The sequence below is a fragment of the Stegodyphus dumicola genome, chromosome X2 (assembly GCF_044657685.1).
Source record: "Stegodyphus dumicola isolate Sdum_Otavi_A_Nest chromosome X2, ASM4465768v1".
NCBI lineage: Eukaryota > Metazoa > Arthropoda > Arachnida > Araneae > Eresidae > Stegodyphus > Stegodyphus dumicola.
In genome coordinates, this window is record NC_140781.1 from 4,565,021 (window position 1) to 4,588,880 (window position 23,860).

At 31.9% G+C, this 23,860-nt stretch overlaps 1 protein-coding gene and 1 long non-coding RNA gene across 4 annotated transcripts in view; one reads left to right on the forward strand and one right to left on the reverse strand.

Annotated features, from left to right (window-relative positions):
- Nucleotides 1–23,860, forward strand: part of LOC118198674 (1-phosphatidylinositol 4,5-bisphosphate phosphodiesterase epsilon-1-like) — a 482,557-nt gene that overhangs the window by 23,592 nt on the left and 435,105 nt on the right. The gene's annotated exons all lie outside the window — the stretch shown is intronic.
- LOC146992674 (uncharacterized) overlaps nucleotides 1–23,860 on the reverse strand; it is a 236,318-nt gene that overhangs the window by 4,820 nt on the left and 207,638 nt on the right. The window contains exon 2 of the long non-coding RNA XR_015038959.1: nucleotides 20,298–20,467. This is a non-coding gene — a long non-coding RNA (uncharacterized LOC146992674). The remainder of the gene's footprint in view (nucleotides 1–20,297; nucleotides 20,468–23,860) is intronic.

Consider the following 23,860-nt stretch of genomic DNA (forward strand, 5'->3'; position numbering starts at 1 on the left):
TCGTCATCGATTGAGAAAACCAGAGTCGGATTGGTGCATTCTATGTCTATAATATATACGTCTAACTGAGTACTCTATACGGCTTTCCATTGTTATAACACGCAATGTTTACATTAAAGTATCGGATCTTGGAATCTGGTTATAGAAGTCTTATCAGCTTTAAGTTATTTTCACTCTTTAACATTACGAAACATGCTTCATTTATTGTAATAGCTCACTCTGTATAAACAGTGTTTCAATTACTAAATACAAGAGAACGTTTCTTATACGTAATATAATATGTAATACAGATCAAATTAAATATTAATTAGGTAATTAACAATAAAAATATTTTGTTAAACATATAAAATGATCAAACTAAATATTAATTAAATGACTAACAGCAGAGGTGATTTTGTATTTTGTTTCGTAACTCATGTAAGCAAACCATTAGTATTTCACATTTTGGTATTAAGTTCCAAAAAATGTTCATTTAATACTTACTAATATAGGATGTCTCTCTTTCAACAGGATAAAAGGCGAATAGCAATTTAAAAACTGTTACAAGAGATGCTAATTAAATCAAGCGTTTTTAATTAATTAAAAAATGATTGGATTTTTAATTTCCAAAATGTTTCGAACATTCTCTTCCTGTATTTACAGTGGTATAGAATTGGGCTGCAAACTCAGCAGTTATATAGTAATACATTTGGAAAATATTTTTTCACGTTTGTAAGATAGTTCTACATGAAATTGTTATTAGAATCTAGGCCAGGAAGGGCCAGACTGAAATACTTCGGCCTCTGAAACATGGCCTGCTTCTTAGCGAATAGTAGATTTATTTTGGGGATAATATTCCAACGTTAAACAAAAATATAACATTGAAACACTTTTTAAAAATCAGCAAAGCTCGAAGCTTCTTCACAAAGTTCACTTTTGGACTCTTTTGTTTTAAAATTAAGGGTAAAATTTTATTACTATTTATGTGTTTCAAATCACTGCATTGTCATCACTCGAATGAAAAGCTTTTAAAATTATTTTGAAGATGTCTATGGCCGCTTTCTCTTTCAGTTTATTCTTATTTGAATTAGATGACAGTTAAAACAAAGAAACTTCAAGAAAATGTTTGGCTCATCTGTCTGAAAAAAAAATGTTCAGTACTTCGTACAAAAGGTTAAATTATGTGTTTCATTGGGACATACTTTCTTGAATAAGACGCAAGAGCAACAAGAATTATTTATCTATTGCTAACCGAATTATAAAACGCAATAGTATTGTTAATGAAGCATTTCTTTTTATTCAGAATTCTTCTATTCAGAATTTCTTTTTATTCTTGAATAAGACGCAAGAGCAACAAGAATTATTTATCTATATATTTTAACACTAACCGAATTATAGAATGCAATATTATTGTTAATGAAGCATTTTTTTTTATTCAGAAACTTTGTTATTGCTTTTAAAATAATACATGCTTAGAAGCAGCTCTTCGTAATCTGTTCGCTCTCGGATATTCACGAATTTGCCACCCTATTTGCATGACGGTGGGAGAGTTACAGGTAACTGCCATAGCTTTGCGCCCGCTTTCGAATTTCGGAGAAGGCGTGGATGTTTGTAAAGTGTATCGTATTTCAGTGGTATCAAGCACTTAAAATACTGTTGATCCAAACATTCTCTCCAGACATTTGTAATAAGAGGAGTAGGATACCCTAGACTTCGTCCGCTATGGTGTTCTTCTTTGGAACTGAAAAGAGACCTTTCTCTTTCTCGCAAATGTATTTTGGCTGCTCACCGTATTAGGTTCAATGTTCTGCCTTACTTTCTTTGGGAACATGCACAGACCTGACTCGGAACAGGGAGCTTACTAAAGCTATGTTCAATAACTGTGGGAAGTAGACAAGATACACAGGAAGGGTATACGAAACCCTTTATTTTTCACTCTTTACAATAATTTCCGTACTTCGGAATACAGAGACCAACTACTTGTGGTCTGAACGTAAGAATATAAAAATATAACTAAACTCTAACCTAAATTTGGAATAATCAACAAGGGCCTACGTGTAAGATTGGCCGGATATTAACAGGAAGCCTTATGTAGTACAGAGAACTGTTAACACTACAATACGTTTAAAATTATCACGAGGATTAAACCTCTGGCCTAGAAGGCAAACGGCAACCGAGTAAAACTTCTAAGGCAAGCGGCCTGCTTCGACTAACTCCTTCCTCTCTCTCGCTTAGCAAAAGGCCACAACTTAAGTACTTGGCGTTCGCCAGACAAATTTTGCATAAATAAGTTAACGCTTTTAATTCTGGCCGGAAGTAGAAAATAAGAAGTGATAGTAAAGATTTAAAATAAAATAAACGTTAGTAAAACTTAAGATCCTTACAACCGTGGTCCAGTCCGGGAAAGGTTCTCGGTGATGAGATGATTAAATGACCTATGGATTCAGCCATTTTCGATAAATGCTAAACTAGCAAAGTGTCTGACCGGTGGACGAAATGATATTCCCGAATACTAATATGCTGCGCTACTGTTGTCTATCCCAGATCTAGATTATATGATGTTTATTTGATACTACAGTCGAAGTTCCCTATAATGGCCAGTAGGCAATCCTCATAGCGACCATTCCATTACAACGACTGGTACAAAAACTTTCCAACCAATGAGAATACATTAAATCCTATACATTTGATATGTACTCGTTGTAAGTAAGTTGCTAAGTACTCGCTCTTTCTAGCGCCTTTTTTCTGCATGTAGCGAGGAATCGTTATAATAAGCGTGAGCTTTATTTCCAATGACATATTTCTTCACTTGGTCCAATCCTTTTTGCAACGAATTTCCTTTAGAGCAGATAACTGCTGCTAGGAGACGAGATACATCGTGCACGGACAGGTATCGACGAATCATACTGTGACAACGAGTTTCGAGTGCAAGTTCAGGCATCTCTCAGGTGAAGAGATGCTAGCGTATTAAAATATAGATCAGTTTTGTCTCTCACAAATTCTCTTTACTTATAAGCCATTGAGTGAAAGATGAGTTTTATCTTTAAACCAGCTACTTTCAATCTAGTTTTTGTTTTCCATTTTCTGTCATGTTGAATTATAAAAGTTTAAATTTTAGTTATCTGGAAAGAGTTTCGTAGCTTTCATAAGTTCTTTTTTTTCAATAATGGTTTTGTTATCTTTAATTGTAAATAAACCTTGTGTTGTAATGTATTTTTCACCCTTTATGACGCATACCTTCCTGGTGTAACTGGAAACGCGGCCGATGGAATCGGGAGGTTTGGTATTCAAATAGCTGTGAGAGCATTCCTCATTTTTCATGTTTCCTTACAATGACTCTACCAATGGTACCAGAACTAATATGTGGTGAATGATAATTCGTTGCCACCAGGATTTGGCGATTGGATCCCTGCCTTCCCGTTCTCTTTTAAAGGGGGGAAGAATGTAAGGTATTTTCTCCCTCCTAACAGTGTGTCTTCGTGATATAATTAGAAGCACATTTGGCCTAGTAGTCGGGAAGTCTGAAGCTCAAATCTGGGACTGCCTATTTTTTATGTTTCCTGCTTTGACAAACCTAATAACTCTACTGATCTCTAAATGATGGTTACGTAAAACAATGTTTTATACTCTATGTACTTTGTCTTCTATTCTAACAGCAAATGTTTTGCTAGACTTTGCCGTCAGAAATTCTTCTAGTTGATCCAAAGCGCACTATAAAATCATTATCACTTTAGTAAAAGCTTTTTTTTTATCTCAAGTTCTTCACTAAATTTGCTTTTAAACATTACATAACTTTAATTATCACTTTAGACATATTATGAAAGATCGTTATTCTTATGTAAAACATTTTATAACTAAAAGTTCTTAAACAATAAAAAATGTTCTGTTTTCAATTTCGGTGGACAGACTTTTACAATGTTATATTCACATAAATAAATCTATATAAATGCATTTTATTACGTTAGCTACCTGTCCGCAAATAATGTTTAACTTATTTAGTATAAGTAAATAATAGTAATTTTTATAAGAAATTATAGACAGTTTTACAAGGCAAATCTGAAATAGAGAACGAAATTTAAATATGAAATAAAGTAACTTAACCTTACAAGCTCAGATATATTGGTGAAATTTTCTAAAGAAATTCTTAGTTTAAGGAAATAAAGAATAATAATTCGATACGGGTCCTATTAAAACATTTCCACAGAGCTGAATATTGTATGAGAGGGGACAGAAACTTTGTAATACTAATCTTAATAAGGGATGTTATCGTCTGTTCGAATAATATATAATGTTCACAGTATTGATTTATATCAGTCCTCGAAACCTTAGGAGTTCGGAGACTAGTGAATTATAACGTTCAGCTATAGATTCCTGATACTGCTTTGGCATTTTAGCGAGGGGGCAATTTGCGTCTCTATAAACATCCTTAAATGTTCGCTTAAAACATGATTGGATGACATGACTAGCCATTACACTTGCTAACTGCGGGAATATTAACTAATTAGATAAATATTTGTATAAAGAATTTTTTTGTAAACGAGCTACAAACCTGATGCGTAAGTTACGTAAATTAGAAATACATTACTTTAGCTATGCTCATTTTAGCACATAAAAGAATATTTTTTCCTCCTAATTATAATCTTTTATTCAATAATTTCTAGTTATGTGTCCTATCCCATAATATAGCGTTTCTGAAATTTTTATCCTGGAGGAACTTAAGAAATAAATATGTTACATATATATTGCAAATCTTACGGTTATGTTCGTGTATCATTTTTGAAGAAACAATAAAGCGAGTCAAAACATAAGAAAAACACGACAAAGGTGAAACATAAAATTAGCCAAGGAAGTGTTGCAGATTCCTTTGCTGTTGATGAAGAGGGAGTTGAACATGTTTGCCCTCAAAATCGTTTGACTTCTTGACTAAATCTACGCCAAACCCAAGGTAGTTATTTTGCTAACTTTAATAAAGCGAATGTAAAAAAATATATATAGCAACTTTTAACACTCCAATGCGGTTCTTTTAAAAACATTATGTGATTTTTGACTTTGAATTTTATGTAGCAAAAGTGAGAAAAAGTGATAGTTAATAAATAAAGGCAAAAAAGTTGTGTATGTCATATTAGCAAAGAAAGACTGAAAAAAAGTCGTCATTATGAAACCTAATTACTAGATCTGCAAATTACGAAACATTATTATGATCAGTTAAATTATAGGGTACAATCTAATAATCGTCAGTTTTGAGTAAAGAAATTTTGCTGTGAATCTACTTATTTTGTCCAACGCACCCTGTTTCCCACCTGCTTCCTTCCACTAAAAGGATCGTGAAATCTTTCATGCATTTGATACCGAGTCAAATGAGCTATTTTGCACATTCCTTCATTTCGAATAAAATGCGTATTTCATTTATTCATCCATTCATTTCGAGTTAACTGAGCATTAGATAGAATTAGTCGTGACTAGAGTGGTAGAGGAGATTTTTCGCAAAATATTAATGTAACGACATACTTAACAAGTGCCGAAACGTTCATGTTTAAAGATCAGCATGGGTGTTTTAAAATATTTCACATCTTTTCACTAAATTAAAATGTGAATATCGACGTTTTATTGTAATATAAAGTAAAGGTTCTAAAATTATACGCATAACAGAATTTTTTTTATTCTTATAAAAAGTGCTGCTGAGTCTTTGAAAGTTGTTGAGTGGAATCAAGTCTGAAAACTCTTCCGTCATGATAGGAAAAAGATTATTGATCTGCTTCTTCGAATAAATATTTCCCAAAATACGACTTTTAAGATACTGTATTTATTTTTGTTGTAAGCACATGAATGCTGTCAAGAAGCGCCCAGAGCACAAAGAATGCTGTCTTGTTTTTGTACACGAATTGAAAGTAAATGGTCGAAGTACACTCATGTCCATAAATTAAGGATAATTCGGAGTCACGCGGAAATCGAACTCTAAAATAAATATATCACCTGTAAAATCACTACATACATCTTCAAGAATCATATGCAAATTTCAGGAAGTAACCAGATGACACCGATGATAAGTCACAATGACGAGAGTGTAAGAGAGTGTTATATAAGGAATACAGTCAAAGAACTAAAATTGTTCGCAGGCGCTTTATAAGCATTTCAGTGCAATAACCGAATAGTTATGACACAAAGGACGCATTTGGATGATTTTTTACGTAGTAGAATTATCTGCCGTCTGGAATGTGGGCGTACCCAACTGGAAGTATCAGACGAACTTGGAATTGCCCAGAGTGTCATCTCCAGGCTTTGGCAACGATTCCAAAATGATGTTAATGTGAATAGACGTTACAGCACAGGTCGCCCCAGAGTTACAACGCCGAATGAGGACCGGTATTTGGCAGGTACTGCCAAAAGAAACAGGCGGAGCATAGCCTCAGACCTGTCTCGTCAGCTCTGTTCAGCCACTGGTACGACAATTTCAAGGCAGACCTTGTACAGACGCTTAGAGCAGATTGGTCTACATGCTCGTAGACCTGTCAGATGCGTTCCACTTACTGCAACTCACTGTCGCCTGCGGTTAGCCTGGAGTAGAGAGCATGCATTGTGGACACCGCAACAGTGGGCTTGTGTGATGTTTTCCGACGAGTCCAGGTTTAGCTTTCAGTCTGATTCTCGCCGGACATTCATATGGAGAGCTCCAGGTACCCGTTACCAACAAGAAAACATCATTGAACGACACCGTTACGGTGGTTCAGGAGTGCTCGTTTGGGGTGGAAGTATTCTGGGTTCCAGAGCTGACCTGCATGTTCAAATTGGAACCATGACAAGCCAAATCTATCGAAACATCATTCTGGAACAACATGTACGTTTGTTTCGGGGCGCCATGGGCGCACAATTTGTGTTTATGGATGACACCGTGCAAACATCGTAAGCGAATGCTTCAATCGGAGGATATCACCCGTATGGACTGGCCAGCATTCTCACCGGACTTGAATCCAGTACAGCATGTGTGGGACATGTTTGGCCGACGAGTTGCAGCCCGTCAACCTCCTCCTATATGTCTACCGGAACTTCGGAGATCATTGCTTTTTGAGTGGTGTAATATTCCCCAAGATCAAATGGATAATTTGATACTCAGCATGCCTAGGTGTTGTACGGACTGTATTGCATCGTCTGGGAGACGTACAGTGTATTAACAAGCATACCAACCATGTAATATTGGTTTTTTGTAAATAGTTTTTTTTTGTAATTTACTCAAGGGAGAAAAAATCGCTAATTTTTTTAATAATATCAAACATATAGCATCGTTTTTTGCTCTTTACCTTTTGTTTAATAAATAAGCTTTACAAATAAGTCAAATTTGTTTTGCTTCTAACTCTTCCTTTGCCTGATTTTGCATTATCCTTAATTTATGGACATGAGTGTAGTAAACGATCAAGGCAAGTTACTAAAACTTTATATACTTCTAAATATTACAGTTACTACTAAATATTGAACTTATTAGACTATACAGCCGTTAAGGTATATTTAATCGAAGTATCAAATGATATCAGTATTGAAACATCATTAAGTCAAGTATAATCTGAAAAGTACAAGTTCAAATTTAGCTTAGTTTATTAAGATACTCGCACTTATCCATCTGTTTAAGGCCGTAGTTATATAGTAGTAACGAGAAATACGTTTTATCACTGTCCGTAGTGCAATTTCTTTGTAAAAAGTAGGTTTGTATTTATTTGGACAATACTGAAAATTATGACTTTAGACAAATGTTAAAATGTTACATTAAAAATCTCATTTCTTATCAATGTACACTGCTAAAATGCAGCAAAAACTTGAGAACGATTTTGCATTTTTTTACAAATAAGATTTTACTTATTATGAATGTGAATGAGTGAATTTTGATTAACGATATTTCTCATGGTAATTCGATTTAAGTTTCTGATCTATTAAATTTAAAACTTATTGATCATTTGATATTATTCTGAGAACTAAAACTTTTCATTTATAAAAATAGCAATTAACTATGCTTTAATTTTACTGTGCTTCACATTATTTTAATCAGTTTTAGATACTTAAGAAATTTCCATGTCAAAATTTCTACTCTTATATCCCTCAAAACAAAAATAAAGCTGGAACTTTTTATAATCGTATCATTTGACCCCATGTTTCTATATTTCTTAAGAGAATGCTTGCCAAATAAAAATGGAGGTATTTTGCAAAAATACAATTTCAGTTATCGAGTATATGTAATACTGTCATTATTTTTACAAGTTTTGAAAAACATGTTTTACATATCTAAATATGAAATGTTGTTTCACTCTTTATATATGCAGTGATCAAAACATTTCTGTTCGGGAGCTATATGACCTTAGATTTTTATTGCATGTAGAATAACTACATGCTTTCATTGCACGTAGAGTAACTTGCATGCTTTAACTTTGCTCCTTGTATCACTACTCGAGTAGAAAAGGTGTAATTTCAGGAACTTGATCAGTGGACGGAAATGATAAAGCCTCACGGAGGAAGTTCTTCAAGATCAGGATCTCTTTTTTAAAGACATCCAGCTTTTCCTTCATGATCTTGCCAACGTAAAATGAGGCAATATACTACAGATGGATTTTAAAACTAGAATTATTTGGATTGTAGTAAATCAAGGACTGTCTGCCTAAAGAGGAGTAAGGCTTAGTGGAATTCACTTTGATAGAAACTGGCTTGATTCGCGTTACACAAAGAAAAACCGCGAAAATTCCTCTGTAGCGAGTCGGTTCTCTAGAATTTAAACCCGGGTCGAATTACCAGAGTTCAACAATATGATCGCTTGGCCGCTGCGGGCTGTTTTAAAATAGAGTTTCAAGCTTTCAATGTGTAGTTAAGCACGAGTTAAAATTCAGTGGATATCTGAAAACAAGCTCCCTTACAAAGCTCTCTATTTCACCTTGAGTGCCCGTTTCAGATCAAAGATTAGTATACGTTGTAGAAGCATTAGGATTATTTGAAAAGCAGGAGACGTGAGAAAAGAGCAATGCCTTCACTGGGACTCAAACCTGGACCTCTCGAATACGCTCCGAGTGCGCTACCGTTAAATCACGAATGTATGCAGAAAGGAGGGAGAAAATACTCCCACTTTTAAAGGGCTACTGGGGATTAGAAGACATAATCGACAAATCCTGGTGGCAAAAAATTAGCATCCACCACCTTTTAGTTCGGGCGCCACTGTAGAGTCATTAGGTTATTTTGAATCAAGAGTACATGAAAAATGAGCAATGGCCTGGCTGCGACTCGAACGTGGACCTCTCGACGAGAACCTGGACGCCGAGTGTGCTAACCCTTACACCAAGAAGGCATGCTTGAAAGAGGAAGTCAATACCTTATATACTTATATACTCCCCCTCTTAAAGGCAGCGGGGGATTAGGGGATCCAGTCGCTAAATCCTGGTGATGAAGTATCATCCTCCACCAACATTTTAGCTCGGGCGAGGTACTTTTCCGTTTTGCCGGCGCAAACGATAAAGTCGCCAATAATGGTACAACTGATGCCAAACGGAATATCTTCGCCGGTAACCTTTTACGCCTCAGTTTAAAAACAAGTCGCAGCCGTTTCTTATCAGATTGATTGTTTCTTTCAATACTGGCATACAATTATGTAGAACTTTTACAAGATAATTAAATTTTATCCCTTAAGAAAATTCGCGGTAATTAAGTCAATTAGAATGCAATCACACCGCTCAGCCGAAGGCGAAAATATAGAAAAGGCAAGATCATGTGTTAAATTCATCAATTCTAATGAGAATGCACTAGCGAAGTAAAGCACTGCGGTTTTACATAATGTCTGGGTAAGCTGTTCGTACGAAGTGAAACAATTCTTTCATTTAAACATGTATTCCAAATTAAGATTTAACTTGAAATTAATATAGATAATTACTGAGAGAATTAGATTTTTGTAGCGTAGTTTACGTGAGATGAGATCATTTGGGGTCACGTGATACGAACCGGCGAATCAGGATTTTGAACCATGAAAGCATAGTAAATTCTTCAAGGAGGGAGAAAATACCTTATATATTCCCATTTTTAAAGGGCGACTGGAGGTTAGGAGACCCATTCGGCAAATCCGGGTGGCGAAGAATCATCATCCACCACCTTTTAGATCGGGCGCCACTGTAGAGTCATTAGATTATTTTGAAGCAAGAGTACATGATAAATGAACAATGCCCTCGCTGAAACTCGAACCTGGACCTCTTGAATACGCGCCGAGTGTGCTAACCGGTACACCACGAAGGTCCAATGTTTAAAGTCTTTTCGCTCGCCATCCAAAAACCTGATCTGTTATAATTGCATGTGTTAGCAGTAGAATGCTATCAGCCTGTGTATCATAAGTTTTGCGAGCAATTCTGAGTATAGAGAATGCTTTACTAAACACAAGCCTCTGCCACGGTTGTATCATCTCCTTAATCAAGATACATAACTCACCCGGGATTTTAACGCCATCAAAACAGACATTTTGATCATTTATTCTTTCTACCTATTAGATAGATTTAAGTCGAAGTATCAAATGATCTCAGTGTTGAAATATCATTAAGTAAAGTTAAACAGGGAAAGTATAAATTTATTTAATTTATTATGCGACTGCAAGCATTTTTACATTTAGTACGAGATTTTACACTCAACAGTTGTGGAAAATTTAGTAATATTTATCCTGCAATACTTTTGGTCTAGAGGATGATCTAAATACGATTCAATAAACAAACCGACACCATGTTATAATATTTAAATATATCTGCATAACACGTTTTCATCCTTTCTTTTTCTTTTAAATCATAGAAATCCTACAAAAATTCTTTAAATTCGGTTAATTTGAAAATTTGAGTCCAAACGATAACTTTTATGTATTTTTTACTTTAAACCGAAATTTTCTTAAGGGGACTCATACACCTTAAAACCCATAAGACATTCGAATAGGTGACTGTTGCAAGAATTGGGATAACTTATTTATTTTAAAAGCAATTACTACCAACTTTTTACAGCTGACTACATAATATAGCTGCTTTCTGAAATACTAATCAAAGTTTGTGTTGCCACAAATATTTTTATAATTTAATCCGCTTTGTGACAACATTTTTCGTCATGTTTTCAACTTGCGCGCACAGTTTAAAACATTCTGTTTCATAATTTAATTCCATATTTAATATATAGCTTTTATGTTAAATTTTTGTTTTATTTTGAGTTGAGTTTATAAAATGTATTTTATTAACAAAATTTGTAATGTTTTCGTCCAGGAAATTTTTCAGTATTAAAATATTCATCAGATTGTTGGTTCAGTTAGAAAATAGTGCCCATATAAAGAATTCCATAAAATTTCAAGTATGTACCATTAGCCATTTTTAAACTATCATGCGCGCAAGGTGGAAACATGGCGAAATATTTTGTCAAAAAGAGGATTAAATTACAAAAATATTTGTGGCAACACAAATTTTCTGGTTACTAGATCATGAGGGGTTTAAGGTGTATGAGTCCCCTTAAAGACATCTCTTTTTTGTTAGTGATATCTCATTTCCTCAAATCCAACTGCCATACCTAAAGAAATCGCTCACGAGCATAATCACTTATCGATCTGTTGAACCCGGCGTCTTTTATCCTGAAAAAGTTCTTACAATAACCTCCCCCTCTGCGTGCAATTCCTGCTCCTTATTTTCTTTCTGTACTATTTTTGTGGTAAAGATTGATTTATTACGGCAGTATAAAATAATAGGAATTTCCAGATTAAATGATTATATGACCTGCTTGATCAATCTGCATTGTATGCTGTAGCTCTTTCTCGATAAAAGTATTAAAATGATATTTTTTATTATGTGAAATGGTTAATGAAAGGGATTTTATGCGAAGAAGCGCATTTAAAATTTAGGACTATTCGCTGACGTTTTCGTCTGAAAATTTTCTTATTCTTCCTGTATTAGGCTTATGTAAATTAGTTTTAATACTTCGACAAGAAAACCATCGTTTCATCTGTAAATGATATCCGTGAAGTATTTGAAAATTTGAAAATTTTTGAGAATAGAATTTATTTCTAAATTTTTTAAACACGATACAATAAATTGTTTCCGCAGCGAATATTCAGCAAGCAGTTATGAACAATGAACACAGACTTACACGGAAGTGACTTCTATTAACATTTACATTTTGTTTTTCATATATATATATATATGTGTGTGTGTAAAAGATAATAATTAAATAAAAATTAAATCATGAAAGCTGTTAATATCTTAACAAGAAATACATATATAAAAATTAAAAGAGAAGCAAATCAATAAAATTAACAAAATATGATAAAAACTGATTGAAAAATTTCTTAGTGTTTTTCAAGGAGCAGCCGAAGAATTTTCAACGAAGTCATGTTTCTGAATTATATCTCGATGATTGTGAATTCTTGAAAAAATTCAAAATAAAAATTGACAATGAAGATTATTTAATTAAATTTAAAATAATCAATAAAAGTTCTCTAAAAGAGCAACAAAGTAAAAATTTTAAAATATGCTTTTTAATTTTTTTTAAGTTTAATTAAACATCAAGATACAATTTGCTCCTACATGACCCTAAAATAAATAATTGTAGAAATAATCATTATAACAAGAATTATAGAATAAGAAACCAGAAAAATCATTGAATAACTAAAAGCAGTGTGCTAAATAAAGAATAATATTAATTCGAACCAAAAAGGATTAAATAAATTTCGAACCAAAGAATAAACAGAATTGCTAAAAATGATTGTAAATAAAATGTAAGTGATATACCAAAAGTGAAATATTTCAAATTAAAGTTTTAATGGGAATTAATTTATTAATAAAGGAGCTTATTTAAAGTAAAACGTTTTAATAAAAAATGCAGAAAAGTTTCCAAATTGAAAAAACTCGAAAAACTTTAAAAAAAAAAAAAAAAAAAAAAAAAAAATGTAAAAATGGAAGGTTTTTTGGAAATCTTTGGTCCCTGTGTTGAAGATTTATGAATGCAATTTCTTGCAGTTCCTGCTCTCTATATTGACGAAATCTTAAAAGTGTTTAGTGATTTATGTTTGTGCAAGAGGCAAAACATGTATTATTAGGTACCATTTATTCATCACTTTCTCGTCCTATTGTTATCACCAACTAAATTGCATATTTTTAATATATTCTTTCCAGTTTTTTAAGGTAACATTATACACGTTGGTTAAGACAATCGTAATAGACGTCCATTGCAAAAAACATTAATTTGTGAAATTCGATTTTGCTTGCAAAATTATGCATATTTCCGCAAACAAAGACAAAAAGTGCTAAATATTAAACATGGTACAGAATTCTAAGGAATCTTTCATCTTATTCATTAAATTGCCGTATTTATTAGTGCATTTAATAAGTCTTCGCTTTTGTCCGACTTTGAAATTTAACTATATTATTTATAATAGCAATTGTTAAGCTTAATTAAAATTATAGACTAGTTCTTAAGCATTCATTCATTCTGTAGTTTTGCACATATTAAATAAACTGCGTTATATTAAATAAACATTAATAAACTGCATTTCTTTCTTCACGCGGACGTGTGCCTATTTTATGCTATAATATATTCATTTTCTTAGTTGTATAATTAAAGTTGTTTCAATATCAAATAATATACAACAAAGCACTATATGTCTTCGCTTTTTGTTAGAGTTAGAAAGAAGAAATTTCACATGTTAATTTCGACATGAGACTTATTTATTTGTAACAAATTAAATATGCTTCCTTGCAAAATTAAGAAAGTTTTTGGCTAGTGTTTCAAATAAAAGAGAATTTGCTTAGATTAACTTCGGGATTTTGCAAGAGGAAAGGGAAATAAGTATTCAATCAAAAGCTAAAGCATAAAATTCTTAAAATGTTTATTGCTTCAGTACTTCAAGTAAAGAAGTAATAATTTATTGAGATTTAAGTTAGATAGCTTTTTGAGATTTATTGAGCTTTAATGAGACTGTAAGCTTTATTAAGCTTTATTATTATTTATAAACTTATTGAGATTGTAAGCTATTCATCATTAGTTGCAGAATTACTGTTCGAGAAGCTAGGAAAATTGTTACGTATGGTAAAGCATACAACAACCATATCTAAGAATTATTTTTGTAGATTTGTATTGATGGCAAAGCAGTATATGAAACAAAAAGGTAAATACTGCATCAAAAAAGATTAAGGAAATGTTAACTGGCTACTCATGCATTAAGGACTCCATTTACTATATTCGAAGGTTGTTAACAAATAAAAGATAATCCATATGGAATGACCAGAGTTTGTGAAATACGAGTAGGTATTATAAAGCACTTGATAATTCTGACGGAATTATTAAATCCTTGGAGGTTTTGAATCTTTTAAGTTAAATATCTATGGTATCTAAAGAAATTAAGGGAAGAAAACAAGTAAGTAATATAAGGATGTAATTCTGAACGGAAAATCCTAACAAAATTTTAAAAATTACATGCATTTTCCTTTTAAAATTTTGCATCTTATACAAAAGAATCCGGGTTTAATTTATCCCCCGATCTCAGAGATAAACTTCGTTAAAACCAAATTATTTGCCAAGTCATGATATAGTAAAATAAATTTACATATTGCAGTGAACTCAAAACGTACGTACATTTTTTCTTTACATATCTCAATGAAGTGGTTAAACAGTATAAATTTTACATAGAAAACGAAATTTTCAATAAGAATTGAACTTCTGAAATTAATTACTGTTTAGAAAACAAATATGACATTATAGCCTGTTTGTTTCAAAGTTTTCACTTTAAAGTTTCTTATCAAACTTTTGGAAGCGTCTCCTAATGTCAGTTTTTGCCCTTCCTCTTCGTAGTCAACATCATAACTACTGCTTTGCATAATAACCAGAGTAATTATTGAAATCCTGAGATTGTAAGGTATATGATCTCAACGTAAAGGAAGATGTATGAAATTTATTTCATTCCAGCATTAGGACAATATTTCCTTTACTGTGTTTAGTGCTGGCGGTCATTTCACTGCAACTTGCAATAAACATAATAAAAAAGGTACTTCATTTAAGAGATTGCTAACAGTGTTTAGTATAATTTCATACCATGAATCACAGACACATATCATCGCAACAAGAACTTTGGGTTTAAGTTCCATACTTTAAGATATCGTTTTAATTCATTCAATAAATATGTGAGATTAGCATTTTTCTAAACTTTAATTTAATTTACAGATCTAATTTAATCCCTTATCCAAAGAATATAGTTCATATGTTAACGCGATCAGTTGTACAAATAAGGAAAAATAATTTAATATCTGACCAAGGGACATGTACCAATAAAAATGGGCGTTAAATTGGCCCACTTCGAGTAAAAATTCCTTAAAATATTTTTAAATGCAAAATATGGGAAATTTTTGACAAATTGTTAATTCATTTTTGTTGTCAAAATGGAAAATTTGATAATTCGGCAAATTCTAACACTCAGCATTCCTTAAGTCGTGTTTGGAAAATACTTTATCTTAAATATCTTAGGCAGCTAAAGCAAATTACGTATTATATTATTACCTTTCGAAATTTTTATATTATGTAATTTATCTGTATTTTAAAATCATACATAAAAACAATGTTCATTTGGAGTGGATTTTGAACAAACTATCGTTTCGAAAGCTATCAGACATATTCGTCTTCATACATCAATTTAAAAAAGACTTTTTTGCGAAGACCTGTATGAGGAGAAACCTGTGTTTGAAACCTATGGAATTTCTTTCAAAAGCTACGCCAACTTACAATGCGTTTTTGCCTAATTTAAAATTGTAAATTGACATGTATCTCTTCTAATTTGACTGTCTTTAATTGTTTCTTAAGTTAAAATGCAGTGAATGTATTAAATACTGAGTTTAACAAAAAGTATAGAGAGAAACGTTTTAACATTAATCTTGTGAAAGAAACTGGAAATATTGCTGGAAAATAATGTGGAAACTGGAAATGCTGTGGAAAAATGTTGCCTTATTAATGAAATCGCTAATTAGTAAAAGTGTACCTGCCAAATATTTTACTTGGTAGTTAAAAGGAAGTTCGTAACCTTCATTTCGTAAACCTGTGTATTAGACAATATCTCCTTTACTGTGTTTAGTGCTGGATAACTTTACTGTGTTTAGTGTTGCGCTAAATTCTCATTCAAACCAGATACAAGCATTTACTTTTTAATTTTCTGCTAAAACCTTGTGTTTCTACTCTTCTGTTTAACAATAAATCCGGAATATTTGCGTTCAGCCGTTAGTATCAAAGTTATTTTGGAGGTTAGAATGCGTGCCAAAGAACATATCACTAGTTGGATATTTCACAGCAGAAAGTACCTGCTTCATGAAAACATCCAAATTTAAAATCTGCCCGTATCCTATATGCACGCTTCTACGATTCTACTATAGCAATTAACCTAATAAGCCTTGGCTAAGATTAATTTTTACACTTTAATGAAAAGAAAAGCTAATTTTTTGTTTATGGTTTAATGGACTAATTAGAGCTTCATATTTTGAAAAATAATAGTGTAAAAGATTTTATGTTTCATTTTTCTACATCTGAACCTGCATCTGAAACCTCTCATATGCAGAATATGTTAAAATAGTTGAAAACGTCTCAAATACATTATTCACCTTATGTTTAAATATATCTGCTTCTTAAGATCAGTACATAGGATCTTAGGAAGAGTACAGGTACCAACATTAGGAAGCAGAGAAATTTATTCACATCAGTACCTTCGAGAGATAGGGTTGTTTCGTATAAAAAGTTAAATATCACCAATTAAGACTGTTTACAGAAAAGGGTAAGTGACTTTCTAAAAGAGGGTATACAAATTAATCATAAATCCGACCAAACGGATTTCCTAAGATTTGTCAAATAATAAGCGAATTTAGATGCTTATTTTTTTAGTAGAGGAAGCGGGACTATAACTCAAAGGTAATCGATTTTCTCTAGATGTCAACATTGCGTAGGAGTCTGTCACTAATCTAATATAGTAACATCATCAGCCCTCTCTGATCACAAGTAATGGAAGAACTATCAAGAACGCAAACAAAAGTGATCGAAACAATTTGGAGTTCTTCATAAATGAGAAGATAGTGCCTGCCCCATTATAAACTTTCAGGCACCTTTCAAAATTTATAATTTTGAAGACCATGTTTAAATTATTGCAAACAGCATTAACTGTAAAGAGCGTTAGACTGTAAATAGCATTTGCGAAATCTATAATTTGCATCCATTCCATTAATTGCTTTCTTCATAGAAACGCTTGGTAATCTTAACAAATTCTTCCTTTCTGAATGAGAGCGAGAAAAAACGTAATGTTTAAAAACGAAAGACACTTTATTTTGTAGATATAATGAAAGGACTGTCAAGCATGCAAATGAAAGTAATCGAAACAATTTGGGGCTCTTCCTAAATTAGAAAATAATATGTAATTATAAATCTTAAAGCATCTATAAATTTTTTTATTGTAAATAACTTTAAAAATGCATGAAATTCTAGATCATATTTAAGATATTGTAATTAACATTAATGTAAACAGCAACTGAGACATCTATAATTAATGTGCATTTCTTCATTGAGAAAATGTTGGTAATTTTATATAGATCCTTCATTTCTATATATGAGCAGGAAAATCTGTAATGTTTGAAATGGTAAGATCCATAATTTTTTGAATGGAAAGTATAATTATTTATTTAATATAAGTTCGTTTTCACGGTATATTTAAAAATAAATTTAATTTCGAATTTGAAAAAGCTCTTTATTTCCTAAAATGAGTACCTGCTATCGTAACAGAGGATTAGGCCTTATAAAACTTCAAAGAGAATATCTCCAGTTAGGATTGCTTACAGAGAAGGGTAAGTGACTTTCTAAAAGATGGTACTCAATTCAATCATGAGTATTTAATCATGAAATTAATTTTATGGCAAATGGTAATTAACGCAAATATTATCGATTTTCACCTGTTGTCAACAATACATAGAATTGCTCCTAATGTAGTGTAATGACAATATCAAAACAATTCGGGGCTCTTCCTAAGAGAGAAAATCTTAACTCATTATATAAAAGTTTAAGCATCAATGAAATTTTGTACGTAGCTTTCAAAGTTTACGAAGCTAAAGATCATATTTAAATTACTGTAAACTTCAATTGAGAAATCTATAATTTACATGCATTCCACTGACTGCTTTCTTCACAGAAACGCATGGGTAATCTTAAATATATTCTTTCTTCCTGTACCTGAGCAAGAAAACACATAATATGTGAATAAGTAAGATCCCTTATTTTTGAATGGAAAATGCAGTTATTTATTGAGTGTAAATATAAAGTTCGTTTACACTGTAATTTAAAAATAAATCTGAGCTCTGATTTGAAAATGATTATTGCTTACCAAGATTGTAAGAGCTGATTTGTCCCTATAAAACTTTAAGGACGAGATCATAGATTAAGATTATTTATAGGCTCTCAAAAATCCTTCATTTTTTAACAGAGGAAAGGGAAATATACATAATCAAACATAATCTATTTTCTCCTAACATCAACAATATGTAGGATTCCACCGCCAATCTAATGTACTGACATCGCGATTCTTCTGATATCAGAAATAATGATAACTGCCAAAAATGCAAATGATAGTGATCTAAACAATAGGGGCTCATCCTAAATGACAAAATCGTATATCATTATAAACGTCTAAACATCCATTAAGTTTTCTATTCTTCAATTCTTTAACTTTCAAAGTTTAGAAAATCCTATTTAAATCATTATAAACAGCAAATGAGAAACCTATCAATTGCAGGCATTCCATTTGCAGGCTTTCTCCACAGAAACTCTTGGTAATCCCTAATATATATTTTTCTGTACTGAAAAGAAAAATAGGCAATGCTTGAATACTTCATTTTCGAACAGAAATTATAATTGTTTATTTAATGTAAATCTGAAGTTATGAAAGACTGTAATTTTAAAAATAAATTTGATCGTTGAAACGTCTCTGCTCATTAAGATCAGTATCTGCAATCGTAAGAGTTAGTTGGCCTTTATAATAGTTTGAGGATAATATCATCAGTTAAGAATGCTTACAGATAAAGGCTTTCTGAGAGAGGATATACAATTAGTAAGGAATCTGACAAAAAGGATTTCCCAGTAATCGCCAAACAAGTATACGAACTTAAATTCTTAATAGAGGAAATGGAAATGTACCTCAAAGAGTTTCGATTATCTCCAAATCTTAGCATCGTAGGAGTCTGTCAGTGATCTAATGTAGAAACGTTGCAAGTTCTCAGAGATAAAAAATATTGAAAGTACTGTCAAGAACTCAAACGATAATGAGCAAGTCTGTTCGGAGCTATTCCTAAATGAGAAAAGCATATCCCTTTATAAACCTTTCAGCGTCAGTAAAATTTTCTATTCTAGAAATCTTTCAAAATTTATTCAAGATCACATGAAATTCATTGTTGCATTAATTTCATTAATTTTATTGAAGAAATTTATAATTTGCAATCGCTCCATTGATTGAATTTTCCGTAGAAGCGCTTGTTTATCTTAAACAGATTCTCAGTTCCTATATCTGAGCAGAAAAAATGCAATGTCTGAAACAGCGGGATCCTTTATTTTTTTAATGCAAATTATAATTATTTATTTATTCTAAATCTTAAATTCATTTTCCTTGTAGTTTTAAAAATAAATCTGATGTAAAATTGACTCACAAAGAATACGCTTAACTGGAAATCTGTGTTCTCAGGATTTTACACTATTGTGAATACGTAAAACTCTCTCAGAATAACTAAATACCATTACGTAGCTCGAAAACTGTGTAGCAAATATATATATATATACATTATTTGTTTTTGCTTTTCCTTGTGATGATTTATTTTAATTTTAATTTTAACATTTGCATAACTCTAATTCTACAGTTACAGGAATTTTCGAAATTTATTTATTTGAATTTCATTTTTTGGTCTTGGTAAAATTGGTTTTAAATTTCTTTCTTTATGTATTTATTGATCAATTTTCTGCGGCATAATGCGTGAAAATTCTTGGAATGATTATATATTATATTTATAAGAAAATGCTTTGTGTTTATGTTGCATATATATATAATGGTCCCTTAAATTTTCTATTTGGTTATGTCTTCTTTCTATCATAGAAACAGTAACATGCACATAATAAATCGTCTAAAATGCGTCATTTTGAAACTTATCCTTGCCACATTATTCTTGCGTAGCATTAATTACGCAGGTGCTTACATAATGCTTCAGCCAATAATAATTTTAAAATTTGTGAACTAAAACCCAATTTAGTTAATAAGAGTAAAATAAAACAATAACTGAATTATTCTTAACTGTATCTTGGTACTGGAAACTTAGGATTTCATCTCCGTTTCTCTGGCTTGCAAGCTTGCTGTTCGCTGATACCTTTTCTTACTTCAGATATGTTAAAAAACCAATATATTATTCAAGAAACGAGGCTCGTCCGTGTCAAATTAGTTGTATCGCTATCAAGAATGTTTGATCTAAGAATTAAAGAAACATTAAACCAGACACGATTGCAACTATCTTTTTATAATCGACTTTACTCGTTTACATCTATGTCGTTATAAAAACTGATTTCATTACATACATAAATACATATAATTTCAAAAATACTTACCTTATAACAGCAAATAAACATCTGTTTACATTTCTGTCACACAGATTAATATTTCATTGCCTATTTCAATAAATTTGATAGAGACAATCTTTAAATGACCATAGTCTTAAACAATTGTCCATTGGAATATAAATGCTGCGTATCATGATGCCCGATAAGCACGAGAAAATTTGAGATTTTGCTTACCTTTTGAAACGCAAAAAGTATGCAGAAATTAAAGTAGTTTATGCGTCCAGATTTTGTTAAAGAGGGAAGAAAACTCAACTGCCACGTAAACGACAGTTATTTACTTAGTAAAATTAATTAGTAAATATAAATTGTGTTGCGCTGGTCTGCTTTTAGTGGGGATGCAGCTCGTAAAGGTACGCGGGTGACAAAAATCAAGGACGGGCGTACTCTCGTGATACCACGCTTCAGTATTTAAAATTCATTGCAAGTACTTATCACAGGTAAGTACTTTTTATACAATTTGTTATATGTAAGCATTTTGTTTTAAATTTGGAAGCGGCAATCTTAGGAAAAAACGTAGGCAACCAATGGCCTAGGAACGGGCCTGGTGTTGCGTAAATATATTGATATTAATTTAGCTATCATGCACTTCGCAAATCTTTGCTCTCAGTGTATGCAACAGAGATTACAAGCAAAAAAGGGAAAAAAGTGCTTGGGAATCATCCATACCCTCAAAAACTGCTTTCGTTAAGGAAGATAGAGTTACTTTTCTTGTAATTCAACTGTAATAACATTTGCTTGCAAATAAGGAGACGCCTTCGCTAGCAGATATTACTGCAGTTTGAATCCAATCAAGGCTTGTGTAGCTCGAAATAATGTTTCTTAATTATTACGATAAAAATAACTCCCAGGAAAGCGTATGCTCATAAAAATGAATAAACGTATCAATCAAGGTCCTTCATACATGACAAAATACAGGTTGTTCAACCATTCATTATTTTGTAATAGTCAGGAAAAAGAGTTTTTGCCGCTTCATTTTAACACATTTTTTCCTACTAATAGATTCAGACAAAAAAAAAAAAAAAAAAAAAAAAAAAAAAGATTTTCTTTTCTTTAAAGATTCTCTTTAGTAAGCAGGCAGACTCTTAAATAAAATATTTCAACTGAGCAAAAAATGGGACTCATAATATTGCAGTTGGCTGAGTATTCTTACGTTAATGTAATTAGATCCGCCTTCTTTGGTTTCAGGATTTATTTTTAGTTAACACTCTACACTGTCTGAATATCCCTCTAAAGAGAAAATCAAAGTGCTGAGACCAGTAGAACTACAATCTAAAGGATTATTAACAATGTTACTTATTCATCTTCAGGGAGCCGACTACAAGAGTGCGCGTTGCGCTGTTAACTGGGAAAATTGAATCGTTTTTATTATTAACTATCTAATTCAAGCTTTTTGCATCAGGTTTAAGGTAAATATTTAACTTGTAAAATACTTTGTTATAAGTTTGCTATTCAAAATTATTTCCTTGCCTCATTATTCGTAAAACAAATATATAAGTCAGAAGTTTTGACATTAAAACAGAGAATTGAAAAATGTTTATTTTTATTTTACCAGCGCTCTGTCATGAACAATACTAGACAAACCATAATTTTCCGTCTGCATCTGACACCGTTTTTTCCGAGTTTCTAGATTTTATTCTTCACATACGTGTAAAACACATTCTAGATCAACGCAAGGATTATATCAAGTGATGAGTGATTTTCTAGTTTCATTTTCCCTGTGTGTAATGTGAATACAAGCCATTTTCCTTTAATGTGTTATAGTCTTGTTCTCTTTGGAAGCATAAACTAACGAGCTCTAAAAGACGGTATGAGGAATTATCCCCAGGTCTATAAATGCAAAAGAAGGTCATAAAAAGGGTGTCAAGAACACTTTATTCACTCATTTTAACAGACGGCCCCACTTGGGCTTACATAAAGCCAATACTTCTGGCTTAACTCAAACAGATAACGATGAACTTAAAATATAATATAATTTTAACAGACGATAACAGACCAAGTTAAAATTATATTTTTAATATAATTTTAACTTGGGCTTACATAAAGCCAATACATCTGGCTTACCTCAAACAGTTAACGATGAACTTAAAATATAATAAATCTAGCCTGACGGCACTCAGGATAATTAAAGCGCAAAAAGGCTGTGACTCGTAGAAGTCGGCGGAAATAATTCTAATGGTTAGAAACTCTGAACGGCACAGAATTTAACCGTTAGTAATCCAAAACAGCAACAGGGCCTTCAAGCCTGCATAACACGTGTTATAAAATCAAATAATCCTAATGCTTTCAGTTTTATTTAAAACTGAGATATTGCCTCATTAAAATAGTTTATATATATGTTCTTTTAAGATGGTAAAATTTTGTTAATTACCGTATTATGAATATTCTTACGAACAACAAACGCTTTTTTTTTCCTTTGTAATTATTCATTGGCTCATACAAATGTTAAAATCAAGGGCATTACAGGTAATTTTGAACATTTTGGTAGTTGCAGATTGGCTGATTGCTAAGGAGGTAATTAACTCCCCAAACCAAGAATAAAAATATTTTCTTAAACTTTTAATTACATTCTATGTTATTATGGAAGTGATTTTAAATTCGCATTAAAATTGTGTAATAGCAGACATTTTTTCGCAGACTTGGATTTCTTGAAGCAATTTGTAAAGAAACTGATAAAAATTTTCATTGTTCATCCCTACCCGCAAAAGAAATACCTTCTTCTATCAGAAGCCAGTTAGAAGAAAGTTGACTGGTCAGAATATCAAATTTAACATTAGATCAAAATTATCGTTAATGAACTTGAAATGAAAGTTGGATTTCCTTGAAAAACTGTTTGTTAAATTTTGAGGTAACAATAAAGACTCTGACTAGATGATCCTTGTGTAAAGTAATTTACAGAAATCAAAATCTTTAGGCTGCTCAGTGAACATATAAGTCTCCTTTTTTAAAGTCGCGCATAGATTTTTCTCCAAAAAATCTTGCGTTTGTAACTGAGAAGCAAGAACAGCATTTCTCTCAAAATAGTTAAAAAATTCAAAGAATGTATCAGCGATCATTTGATTGTTAATATAACTGGAGATTACCCCTGGGTATTGTGCTATAATATCCTAGAGTGTTTCCGTTAGAGGGAGAGAGATAAATAAATGCAGCTTCATTAACAAAAGAAAAAGGCAACGCGAAGTTTATAATTAAAGAATTTTTCTTATATAGACAACTGTGTTTGTCTATGTGAAAAATGACGCTTTTG